This window comes from Tasmannia lanceolata, unplaced genomic scaffold (genome assembly GCF_043159265.1).
Source record: "Tasmannia lanceolata isolate RefF3 unplaced genomic scaffold, GAP_Taslan_0.1 ptg000029l, whole genome shotgun sequence".
Classification (NCBI taxonomy): Eukaryota; Viridiplantae; Streptophyta; class Magnoliopsida; order Canellales; family Winteraceae; genus Tasmannia; species Tasmannia lanceolata.
In genome coordinates this window covers 5,398,433-5,410,441 of record NW_027518706.1, presented here as the reverse complement: position 1 = coordinate 5,410,441, position 12,009 = coordinate 5,398,433, and the positions used below count along the sequence as shown (strand labels likewise).

The window sequence follows — 12,009 nt, the reverse complement described above, 5'->3', positions numbered from 1 at the left end:
GACGGCCAAACCGGGCAGGTCTTTTGGCGTCTAGCGATTGCGCCATATCCTGTCCGGCTTAGGCTGTGGACGGCCAGGCCGGGCAGGTCTTTTGGCGTCTAGCGATTCCGCCATATCCTGTCCGGCTAAGGCGCTGGACGGCCAGGCCGGGCAGGTCTTTTGGTGTCTAGCGATTGCGCCATATCCTGTCCGGCTTAGGCTGTGGACGGCCAGGCCGGGCAGGTCTTTGAGGTGGTTTTCCACTAAGGCGGGTCCATGGTGGGAACTGATCTCCACACAAAATTGGACGTGCCGGAGTGCACCACTGCGCCATATCCTGTCCGGCTTCGGCTGTGGACGGCCAGGCCGGGCAGGTCTTTTGGCGTCTAGCGATTGCGCCATATCCTGTCCGGCTTAGGCTGTGGACGGCCAGGCCGGGCAGGTGTTTGAGGTGGTTTTCCACTAGGGCGGGTCCATGGTGGGAACTGATCTCTACACCAAATTGGACATGCCGGAGTGCACCACTGCCGCTCTCTAAGTCTGCAAACACTTAGGCTGAGAGCTAAGTCTGCAAACACTTAGAGTCTTTGAAGTGGTTTTCCACTAGGGCAGGTCCACGGTTGGAACTGATCTCCACACCAAATTGGCCGCGCCGGAGTGCACCACTGCCGCTCTCTAAGTCTGCAAACACTTAGGCTGAGAGCTAAGTCTGCAAACACTTAGAGTCTTTGAGGTTGTTTTCCACTAGGGCAGGTCCACGGTTGGAACTGATCTCCACACCAAATTGGACGTGCCGGAGTGCACCACTGCCGCTCTCTAAGTCTGCAAACACTTAGGCTGAAAGCTAAGTCTGCAAACACTTAGAGTCTTTGAGGTGGTTTTCCACTAGGGCAGGTCCACGGTTGGAACTGATCTCCAAGCCATTGCGAACGTGCCGGAGTGCACCACTGCGCCATATCCTGTCCGGTTTCGGCTGTGGACGGCCAGGCCGGGCAGGTCTTTTGGCGTCTAGCGATTGCGCCATATCCTGTCCGGCTTAGGCTGTGGACGGCCAGGCCGGGCAGGTCTTTTGGCGTCTATCGATTGCGCCATATCCTGTCCGGCTTAGGCTGTGGACGGCCAGGCCGGGCAGGTCTTTGAGGTGGTTTTCCACTAGGGCGGGTCCATGGTGGGAACTGATCTCCACACCAAATTGGACGTGCCGGAGTGCACCACTGCCGCTCTCTAAGTCTGCAAACACTTAGGCTGAGAGCTAAGTATGCAAACACTTAGAGTCTTTGAGGTGGTTTTCCACTAGGGCAGGTCCACGGTTGGAACTGATCTCCACACCAAATTGGACGCGCCGGAGTGCACCACTGCCGCTCTCTAAGTCTGGAAACACTTAGGCTGAGAGCTAAGTCTGCAAACACTTAGAGTCTTTGAGGTTGTTTTCCACTAGGGCAGGTCCACGGTTGGAACTGATCTCCACATCATTATGGACGTGCTGGAGTGTACCACCGCTGGGCTGCAGAGGTCTAAGTCTGCAGACAGGTTCTGCACTCGGGGGGCCCGTGGCTAGAACTGACCTCCAAACCATTGTGGACCGGCCGGAGTGAACCTCTGCACCGCTGCTGAGTCTGCGCTGCAAACAGGTTCTACATTCGGGGGGCCCTTGGCTGGAACTGACCTCCAAGCCATTGCGGACCGGCCGGAGTGAACCTCTGCACCACTGCTGAGTCTGCGCTGAAAACAGGTTCTACACTCGGGGGGCCCGTGGCTGGAACTGACCTCCAAACCATTGTGGACCGGCCGGAGTGAACCTCTGCACCGCTGCTGAGTCTGCGCTGCAAACAGGTTCTACACTCGAGAGGCCCTTGGCTGGAACTGACCTCCAAGCCATTGCGGACCGGCTGGAGTGAACCTCTGCACCGCTGCTGAGTCTACGCTGCAAACAGGTTCTACACTCGGGGGTCCCTTGGCTGGAACTGACCTCCAAGCCATTGCGGACCGGCCGGAGTGAACCTCTGCACCGCTGCTGAGTCAGCGCTGCAAACAGGTTCTACACTTGGGGGGCCCGTGCCTGGAACTGACCTCCAAACCATTGTGGACCGGCCGGAGTGAACCTCTACACCGCTGCTGAGTCTGCGCTGCAAACAGGTTCTACACTCGGGGGGCCCTTGGCTGGAACTGACCTCCAAGCCATTGCGGACCGGCTGGAGTGAACCTTTGCACCGCTGCTGAGTCTGCGCTGCAAACAGGTTCTACACTCGGGGGGCCCTTGGCTGGAACTGACCTCCAAACCATTGTGGACCGGCCGGAGTGAACCTCTGCACCGCTGCTGAGGTCTAAGTCTGCAAGCACTGCAAACACTTAGACTCAAGACGCACATGCCTGTCCCGGCGGCTGTTGTCTCGTCTTGTGAAATGACGAGTCTGATTCCGGTCCGGGGGCGTGTGCTCTCTGCGCCAATCCGTCCTACCATTTTTGTCTGAGTGAGATTTCGAACAGCTTTTTGTTGCGGGGTCCCACGGATGGCGCCAAATCTGTTAGGTCTAAAATTGGTAACAGGTTATGGTAGGGCCGGAAGGGCTGATCTGGCAAGCCACAGCTGAAGGGCTAATGGAGTCCTGGCTGCACAAGGGCACAGACAAGAAGACAAAGGGTCAGAAGACCAACCCGGAGTGGTGCTCCGGACGGGCGCTTCGACACTCAAGTCAGTATGAGCAGGAGTGCAGAGCAATGCCAGAGCAAAAAGCTTAGGGTTTTTTTGGTCTCAGATCCCCCACCTTAGCACAAGTGAAGGCTATTTATAGTGGTTCTGAGCCACCTGTCCAGGACAGGTGGTGGCCCCTGTATGGACCAGGTCGCATACCTAGGAACAGAGTTTTATTCTTTGTAAAAGTTTTAGACGGCACACAATAAAACAATAAGAAAAAACGCCGTTTTAAATAGAGTTTTGCTAACTATGATTAATCATGAGGAATAAAGGGCGTTTTATATTACTCTGTGATGTGTAATATAAAACCAGTTTTAGGAAGAATAAAGCCTAGAACTACTGTCCTGATGGGTGAAGAATACCCTTTTTAGGAAGGGTGAATGGTACAGTACCACCTTCTACTCTATTCTAACCACATGAAAATAAGAAAAAAGTTTTCAATTCCAATCCATTGAGAAGTGATTAATTGAGATTTGAGGTTGGTGGGTTCTCTCTCAAACTATAAGAGAAGTAAAAACAAGGGAAATGATTTCAGCACAACTATGTTTTGATACATGCGTGCATGTATCTTGTCTTTTAGCATTTAATTGTCAGGTAAGTGCTTTTTGGGGACAGTAAAAACCCTTTTAAAGTTCTTTAAATATAAAAGACAAGAAACATGAGCCTCTTATGTCAAAAGATGTGTGTGTTGAAATCATTTCCCCAAAACAAACAGCAGGTGACAAAAGACAAAAGCCATTTATAGTTTGTTTTGCCTCACTCTCCCACTTCCATTTCCATTTTCATGATAGTGTGTTGGCCAAGACAAAAGCTCTGCAATTAGAGTTTAAAACCATCTCCAGTTGACACTATTGTTTACGTGTGATTCTATGTTCAAATCCATATCAGGAATCAATTTTTTACGTGTGATTCTATATTGAAATCCGTATCAGGAATCATAAGGAACTTAATTAACTCCTTAAGCCAGAAGCTACTTCCTTCCTTGCTTTCCATTTCTTTGAGGATGAGCTTTTTTAATTTATCTGTATCAATAGCCATCCTCAAAAGCATGTTTATATCATAAGGGAAGCATTGCAATGCAAGAGGCCAAACCAACTTTTTCTTTTTTCCGTGTGATTAATTGCAGCCCTATTTTCCTAGCATTACTCCGTTCTATTTGTCTCTTCCTAAGTAATGAAAAGGTGCGCATTTATCTTTCCCTATCTTTAATTTCTTATCTTTTTATCTTATCCCACTTGATAAGAACAAACAACAAATAAAGAAATTTTGTTCGTATCTTCATTCTACATGTCTAATGAGAGAGAGATTTAGAGTGAACCTAAATTATAAACGGAGGACCACCCATTGGCATTGTCATTGTGATTTCTCATGATCCGCCCATTGGAATTTCCATTTTGGCCAAGGTGTATGACCTCCTCAAGGTGTGTTTTAATTTTATTTATTTACTTATCTTTTATATTATTTTAAATTCAGTATGTTTATCATATTCGCATGAGAGAGAGACAAAGAGCTTAAGGTCGTTTTAAAATTGCCAAAAAAAAAACTTTCACAGGAAATTTTTTCTTAAGGCTCCGTTTCTTTCGACGCAAAATTGGAGATAAATTTGTTTTATGTTGTAAAACAAATTTTATGTATACTGATAATCTATGATATTGGTCATTGCACAAAACTCACATTAACTTAACAACCCTATTTGCTTGAACATGTAACAAAACTGGGCAATTGCTTGCTAAGAAATGATATCAGCACTACAATGTTTTGATATTTTCACAAAAGTAGCTTGTCTTTTAATATTTAAAGTGGCACACATGTAAACTGATAATCTATAATATTGGTCGACGAAAAAGAGTAGAATGGTCATTGCACTAAACTCACATTAATATAATTATAACCCTAATTGCTTGAACATGTAACAAAAATGGGCAATTGCTTGCTAAGAAATGATATCAGCACTACCATGTTTTTATATTTCCACTAAAGCATCTTGTCTTTTAATATTTAAAGAGATGTCAGAAGGTTATTACAGTTCCCACAAGAAAATTTAAAAGAAAAGACAAGCTGGGAAAGTGCAACTATTAAAACATGGTTGTGGTGATATCATTTCCCTTGCTAAAATGTGACAAAAATGTGACAGGTGGTCCTTACCACTGGCAAATGTAAAAACATCAGCGATTATTTTAGGCTAATTTGTGGCGGTCAATAAGGATGATAAGAAACGAATGAATGCTCTCTTCAATTGAGAGTTCTATCAAAGTAATCACAACTGACAGGTCTCCTGGATAACTACAACAGTTACACGTGGGATCTGGATAAATCCAATCCAATACTGACCATTCTTAGCAAAACTCCGTTTTATTAGTGTTCCATTTAAAACTTTTACAACGAATAAAACTCCATTTTTAATAGGCAAACATTTTAAACACATTTTAAAGGCGTTTTAAACGTTTTAAACATATTTTTTGGGCCAACTTTCTTATTTGACCCAACCATATTTTGTAAATCACAAAATTCTAAGGGAAATGATATATCCCCCCCTTTTGATCACCAGGAACACCCCCGTCAGTGCATCAATGACTAAAGAGGGGCTGTTGTATTTTTTGTCAGAAGAATTAAATGCCCCTGATTGCCAAAAACATTGACAGGGGTGTTCTTGGTGATCAAAAGGGGCGGATATATCACTTCCCAATTCTAAACTCATTTTCTTGTGTTTCCATTTTTTTACTTAGTTTTTTTTTTTTTTGAACAAATGCCATATAAAACTTGAAATTTTGGCTTTCCTATTTTTTATTTTTTTTTGCCGAATCATGTTTTACCGACTATTGTTGAGCTCACTAGATTAGTATTATGAAAATTGGGTCATAAAAACTTTTGCTAAAAATAATGCGGAATTCAAACTTAATGGCAAATCAAACAACAATCCACAAATTAAAGATAGAATCAAATGTACAAACAAGAATAGAGAGAACAGATAGAAAGTGTGGGCCGAGATTTTCTTAGTTCTTGGAACTTGGCAGTTTTTACTAAAATGCCACTCAAACGGCTAGTTTTCCTCCTAGCCTATATATAGGTTCCTTAACCCTCTAAACAGAATTCTAACACTCGTAAACTCAATTGGAAAGCCATTTGGAGTTAGAAAACCCTTCGGAGCCTATATGAATCAATATCAAGTGTGGACATAGGATTTATTTGTACACGACACTATTATTGAAAATATAGCTCGTAGTTCTGCTAAAGTCGGCAGAACAACGGCGATATTCGAAAGACGTCTTTATAAATCTTCAAAAATTCGGTGGAATGCTAACGGCCGTGTGAGCTACCTAAGAATTTCTCTACTTTCTCTCTTCTAAAGTAAAGAAACTAGGGTTTTCTGAAAATCAGGAAAATGTTTGGAACTGAAAAACCAGAAGAGAAATAACCAGGAGTTAAAAATCTAAACCAGAGAGAAGTTAAAATCTGATTTACGCTTACCTTCTCCCCTATTTATAGAATCCGGGGGGGGTATTTTTGTAAATTTCCACTCAAATTTCTCAAATTGGGAAATTGGAAAACCAAATTTCACAATTTGCGAAATTTGGAGTCACATCAGTGCCATGTCAGTTGTATGGGGAAATGTGATTTCCTCTCTTTTGTGTTTTTTCGAAAACTGTGATTTTCCATCTCTTTTGGGGAATTTTGGCTGACCGTAAGTCCTCCGATTGGACTCCGAATCACGCGCGATCAAATCCATTGGATTCCTCGTTCCGGGCAGATTCCAATGAATCTAATATAGTTAGCTTTCGAGACACGAAGTATTTTTGGGTTAAACAGATGTTTTTGACTCAAAGTTAACTTCTCGACTGACATGCAGTGTGGTAATGGGCTTTTTGGTTCTGCCGTAAAAGGCGGGTGATATGTAAAGACAGGCTTTTGTTGCATCTCTGGATTACAATCATTTTCGAAAAGTATTTTCCTGTTTCAATTACCTAAAGAGAGATTGAGAGAAAAGGAACCGGTGCTCTAGGACTCGACATGAGATTCTTCCTCGCGACAACCTAGCATTAGTTCCACCTTGACAAAATTGGGTGTCTTCAACTATTTACAAATTAGTTTGGGAAGATGATCCCCCCACCTGAACCCTGCGCGTAGGATTATTTGCCCCCCCTTTTAACATGAATTGTGGGCAGACTTTAATTTGATCTAAAAGTATATAACAAATTGGTTGATCTCAAAGTAGTTGACATGTACAAAAACGACCATGACTCGGTGCATCTCCATTACCATGCTCCATTCATGTATAGGAGTCCCTGATGTTGAGGCTTTCCTAGTGGAAAGGCAGGTTGAACAACCTCTGCCTGTCAAAGAAATGTAGATAATGGACAGAGATTAGATTAGTGACAAACCTAACAAATGATGGTGAAAAACCCTTTTTTTAAATGTTAGTGAAAAAAATTTTCTTTCTTCGAACTTTTACATCATCAAATATACAAGCATGATTAAGTCTTAGAAATTGGAATACATAAAGTAGATCAAATTAAACTTCATACTATTTATAAGGTAAAAAATACGTAGAAGTAGAAGGAAAAGAAATGATGTCATTTTCTAATTACAAACAAAATAGTTGTAAATATCATCTTTAATTTCACTTTCATGTTGACTTGGGAGACGCAACTTAAAAGGCAATTGTTGAAAATCCATTAAACACAAGAAAGTAGAATGAATAGTGCACGCCAACCAAACGTGTCTCGAAAAGGGAAATGGCATCATTTTACCTTCCTTTCCAAGGGAAACACTATTTCAGTCACAACATTAATCCAAAAGTCTCGTATTTATTATTAGTAATTATTAGAAACCTCCTTGAACTATATTTATCAAACACCTTAAATTTAGGGATTATGGGCCCTAAGTCCTGGACATGACTCTGTCTAGAACCATATATCCAGACTAGGAAAGTATCGCTTGTCATGTGCTCAAGCTCTTTTGGAGAACCTAATTCATCTTTCTTCCAAACCACTTTTCTTTGAAAAAAATCACCAAAAGTTGAAATGTTTGACTAGGGATTAATAGAAACAACTATCTATTAGAAAGAAAGCAAGGGTTCTAAGTGTGGGAACCATCCTCCACTGACATCTTGAGGGACATATGTGCACCTTCAACAGATGGTGTGGAGTGAACTTGTGATACGCCAATTGGGACCTTTTGCAGCACTCATTAATCTGGAAATCCTTATGAGGCCGATGCCAGAAAGTGGCTACTTGACCCCCATCCTTCGTCCGAACCAGTGGAATGAAAACAAATACCTAACTCTATGTTTTTTATTTTTTGAAAATTGGCATTGCATTAATAGTCAAAAAGTATTGGGCGGGGACGAGATGTCCCACACATGATACTTAAAAGTGGTCCGCAGACCCATTACAAAGCCTGTTAGATAGGTGAGATAACCGGCGACATGACTAACATGGACTCCCTAAGGACTCCTTCCTTTGCTAGAATATCCGCCGCCTCATTAGCCGACCTCCTACGATGCTCAATCCTTGGCTCCAATAATCTTATTAAGTCCAAAATCTCCACAATTAATGCAGTAACCACAAAATTTACAGATGTAGTAACCACAAAATCTACAGATGCAAGAGGAGACAGGGTGTTATAGCTTCGTGGATGATTAGTTGCTAAATGTTCGGCTTTGTCACACTCCTAAGAGTGTTATACCTTCGTTCAAGGGTGGTTGCTGATCATTCGGCTCTAGACAATCTTGGGAAATGGTTCACCTAATCTTTGAAATGGCAAAGGGGTTGCACACATGGTTTCAGGCTGTGGCAATGACGCTAGCGGTAGGGGATCCAATCGAACATGGGCTCATCCGATTGGCCAACTCCAGAGCATTTTGGTCCTTTTTGAAAAGTTGAATAATTTTGAAAAAAGGCACTTTTCATGGTACTTTTGTTTCTTTCATTGGAATATATTTTCTCTCATGGGTCTTTGGGGTGTTTTACTGCTCTAGCTCATTTAAGAAGCACGATTTGATTCATCATTGGAGTGTTGGGCCACATTAGTCATGGGTTTTTTTGTTGAGACACATTAGTCATGGGTTTTTTTGGAAATTTATTTACAAAATTTCTCATTATTTTCTAATAATATTAGAGATTTTATTGAATAATTACTTCTCCGAATTTTTCCCAAATTATAACTTTTGAACCATTTACATGATTAGCATTTTCTACACAATTGTGTTGCATATAGAACTTGTAGTAATAGGTACTAAAATGGCCGTCTATTATTCGGGTGACATGTACACGACTACTTTATGTAAAATAACCTTCCTATTTACTTTGTCAGTAAACATACAAATACTAGCATTTGCCGTGCTACACTATCCATCTAAAAAGTGTGAAATAGTGCATAAAACTCACTGAAAATAGACTGGATGAAGAAAATTGATGAAAATGTTACCTGGAGCAATGTACCCAATAGTTCCCTTTAATCCAATTGTGCTGCTTTGATCTTCAGATGAGTTACGAAAGATTCTTGGATAAAACTTGGCTAACCCAAAATCACCCACATGAGCATTCATGTCTTCATCCAGAAAAATGTTGCTAGGATCACAATGAGCGATTGGTGTATGGCAATGATGGTGAAGATAATCCAACGCAGAGGCTACATCAATTGCTATGTTTAATCTCTTAATGAAGTTTAAATGTCCGAATTGATGTTGCCCATCTAATTTTGAAATCAACCACTTCTCTATACTCCCGTTTGGCATAAACTCAAACACCAGAGCTTTGAAATCGTTACCTCTAAAGTCCATGCTTGAGCAAGAAGTTAAGATCTTCACAAGATTTCGGAGACGAATGTTTCTCAATGTGTTGCATTCAGCTATGAAACTCTTTGAAGCTCCCCTTAAGTCAAGGTTGAGTACTTTGACAGCAACAACATTTTCAATGCGCCCGAGGATTCCCTTGTACACTGATCCATAACTTCCTGTGCCTATTAAATTGGCTGAAGAGAACCCATCTGTTGCCTCAAAGAGTTCTGCATAAGAAACCTTTAAATGTCGGCCGTCCATAGAAGATAGGGAAGATGGTTTCTTCCTTGACTTTCTTATCCAGTAAAGTGAAGCAGGGACACACAATAAGAAAATCAAACATACAACCGCACTTACTACTAAGATGATTACTCTAGAAACATGGGCTTTTCCTCGTCTGTCATTAGCTAGCACTGGGCATGTAGGCAACTTTAATTCTGGGATACCACCACAAAGATTATCATTTCCCACGACTGAAATTGCACTGGCATTTCCAAAGACCCCTTGTTTTGAAACTTCACCCTCAAAATTATTGAAAGACAAGTTTAGATACTGTAGAAACTTAAACCCCTCTAGATATTTTGGAATCTTCCCTGAGGAGTTATTGTATGAAAGATCAAGAAATTCAATGGATGTTAATGTAGTAAAAACTGATGAAATATCTCCTCGGAAGGCGTTACCCTGCATATAAAGTTTTCGCATGCTCTTACAATTTGCAAGAGTGCTTGGGATTTCACCTGATAATTTGTTCTCAGAAACAACCAATAGCTCTAGAATTTTCAAGTTACCCACTTCTGATGGGAGAGAGCCAGTAAAAAAATTTCGAGACAAATAGAGTGCAATTGATAGCGAAGAAAGGCCAATAATTTGTTTTGGTATCGTACCTCGAAGGTTATTTCGAGAAAGGATCAATTCTAAAAGTTTTGTACAGTTTGCAAGAGATAGAGGTATGCTTCCTTGCAGGTTGTTTGATCCTAAATCGAGGGCGGTCAATTGAGTAATATTTCCAATATTGTATGGGATTTTCCCGGACAAACTATTATTTCCCAAGTAGAGTTCTTGTAAGTTCTGGAGCATCCCAATTGAAGTGGGAATAAAACCCGTGATGAAGGTTGAATATATACCCAAAGCATTTAAGTTGATGAGATTCCCCATCTGACTAGGGATGCTACCAGATATTTGGTTTTTTCCTATTGCCAAAAAATAAAGGTGAGTTGAGAGATTGGCTATGGAGTTGGGAAATAGGCCAACAAAATGATTTCTCTGTATTGACAACTCATTTAGATAACTACAGTTGGTCAAAGAAGTGATAAATTTCAAGTCATCAGCTCTACCAAGGCCTAGGTAATTATAGCTCAAGTCAAATATGAGTAGATTCCTTGCCCATCCAATATTTTCAGGCACCGGTCCTCTAAATTGGTTACCAGTCATTTCAAGCCATTCAAGACTTGAAACATTGGATAATGAATTTGGAATGTGTCCGGTAAATTGATTGAGTCCTAAAAGAAGATATTTGAGATTAGGAAGAGAGAATCCTATGTTGGGTGGAAGGGTTCCTTGTAACTGGTTTTCTGTCCCGACAAACTCCACAAGAAACGAGAGATTATTATAAAAAGAGGAAGGAACCGTACCAGATAATACATTTTCAGAAAGGACGATCCATTTCAAGTTATTAATTCGGGCCAGGTCATCTGGGATGTGTCCTACCAAACTATTTCCCCTTAAAAAGAGACGGGTGAGAGATGAAACGTTCCCTATTTGAGGAGGAATGCTTCCTGTAAGATTATTAGGACCCAGATACAACCAGGATAGCTTCGGTAGAGTGCTAAGTAGGATGGGAATTTTCCCTGTCAACTCATTGTAACTCAAATCGATGACTCCGAGGTCCCTACAGTGGGTGATATTGGATGGAATTTCCCCTCCCAAGGAATTAAAGCTCATATTAAGATGTCGCAGTCTAAATAGACGGCCAATATCTTGGGATATTTGGCCAGTGAAGCTGTTTTCTTGGAGGTGGATTTCCCTAAGAAAGGTGAGGTTGGATATGGCAGGAGATAGAGTACCAACCAAGTTCTGCCTACTAAGGCTCAATACAGTGACCCTTTGATGCCTCCGACTGCACGTGATTCCATTCCATTGGCAGAAATGGAGAGTATGGTTCCATGATGATAAGGCTCCAAGAGGATCACTCTTTATCTCATCCTTAAAAGCGAGAAGAGCCATTCGATCGGTCTCGTTTCCTAGTAAGGTGGTGGTGGTTATAGATTCTGAAAGTAGTACATTCATAGCAAAGAAGAGATTTAGAGAGAGGATAAATGACCAAAGCTCCATCCTGGTTGAAGCTCTTCTTGTGCTGAACAGATACACCTTTTTTTTTGTCTGCCCATTTTCATTTCATCTCACTAGACCTTTATGTGGAATTTGGACTCCAAATTTCAAAGTCTAGTATTTGGTTTTTTTCCCCTTCAAGGGGGTCCACGAAAGTCAACTTTCAATTAAATTTCTGTACTCTTGCTCCAGTCCAAAAAATTTCTCCATCGTGAGAATACATTAGTCG

The 12,009-nt window shown here is 41.7% G+C and overlaps 1 pseudogene; it reads right to left on the bottom strand.

The window, feature by feature from the left end:
* Positions 1–9,056: 9,056 nt before the first annotated feature.
* Positions 9,057–11,783, bottom strand: LOC143858951 (LRR receptor-like serine/threonine-protein kinase EFR pseudogene; annotated as a pseudogene).
* Positions 11,784–12,009: the final 226 nt, after the last annotated feature.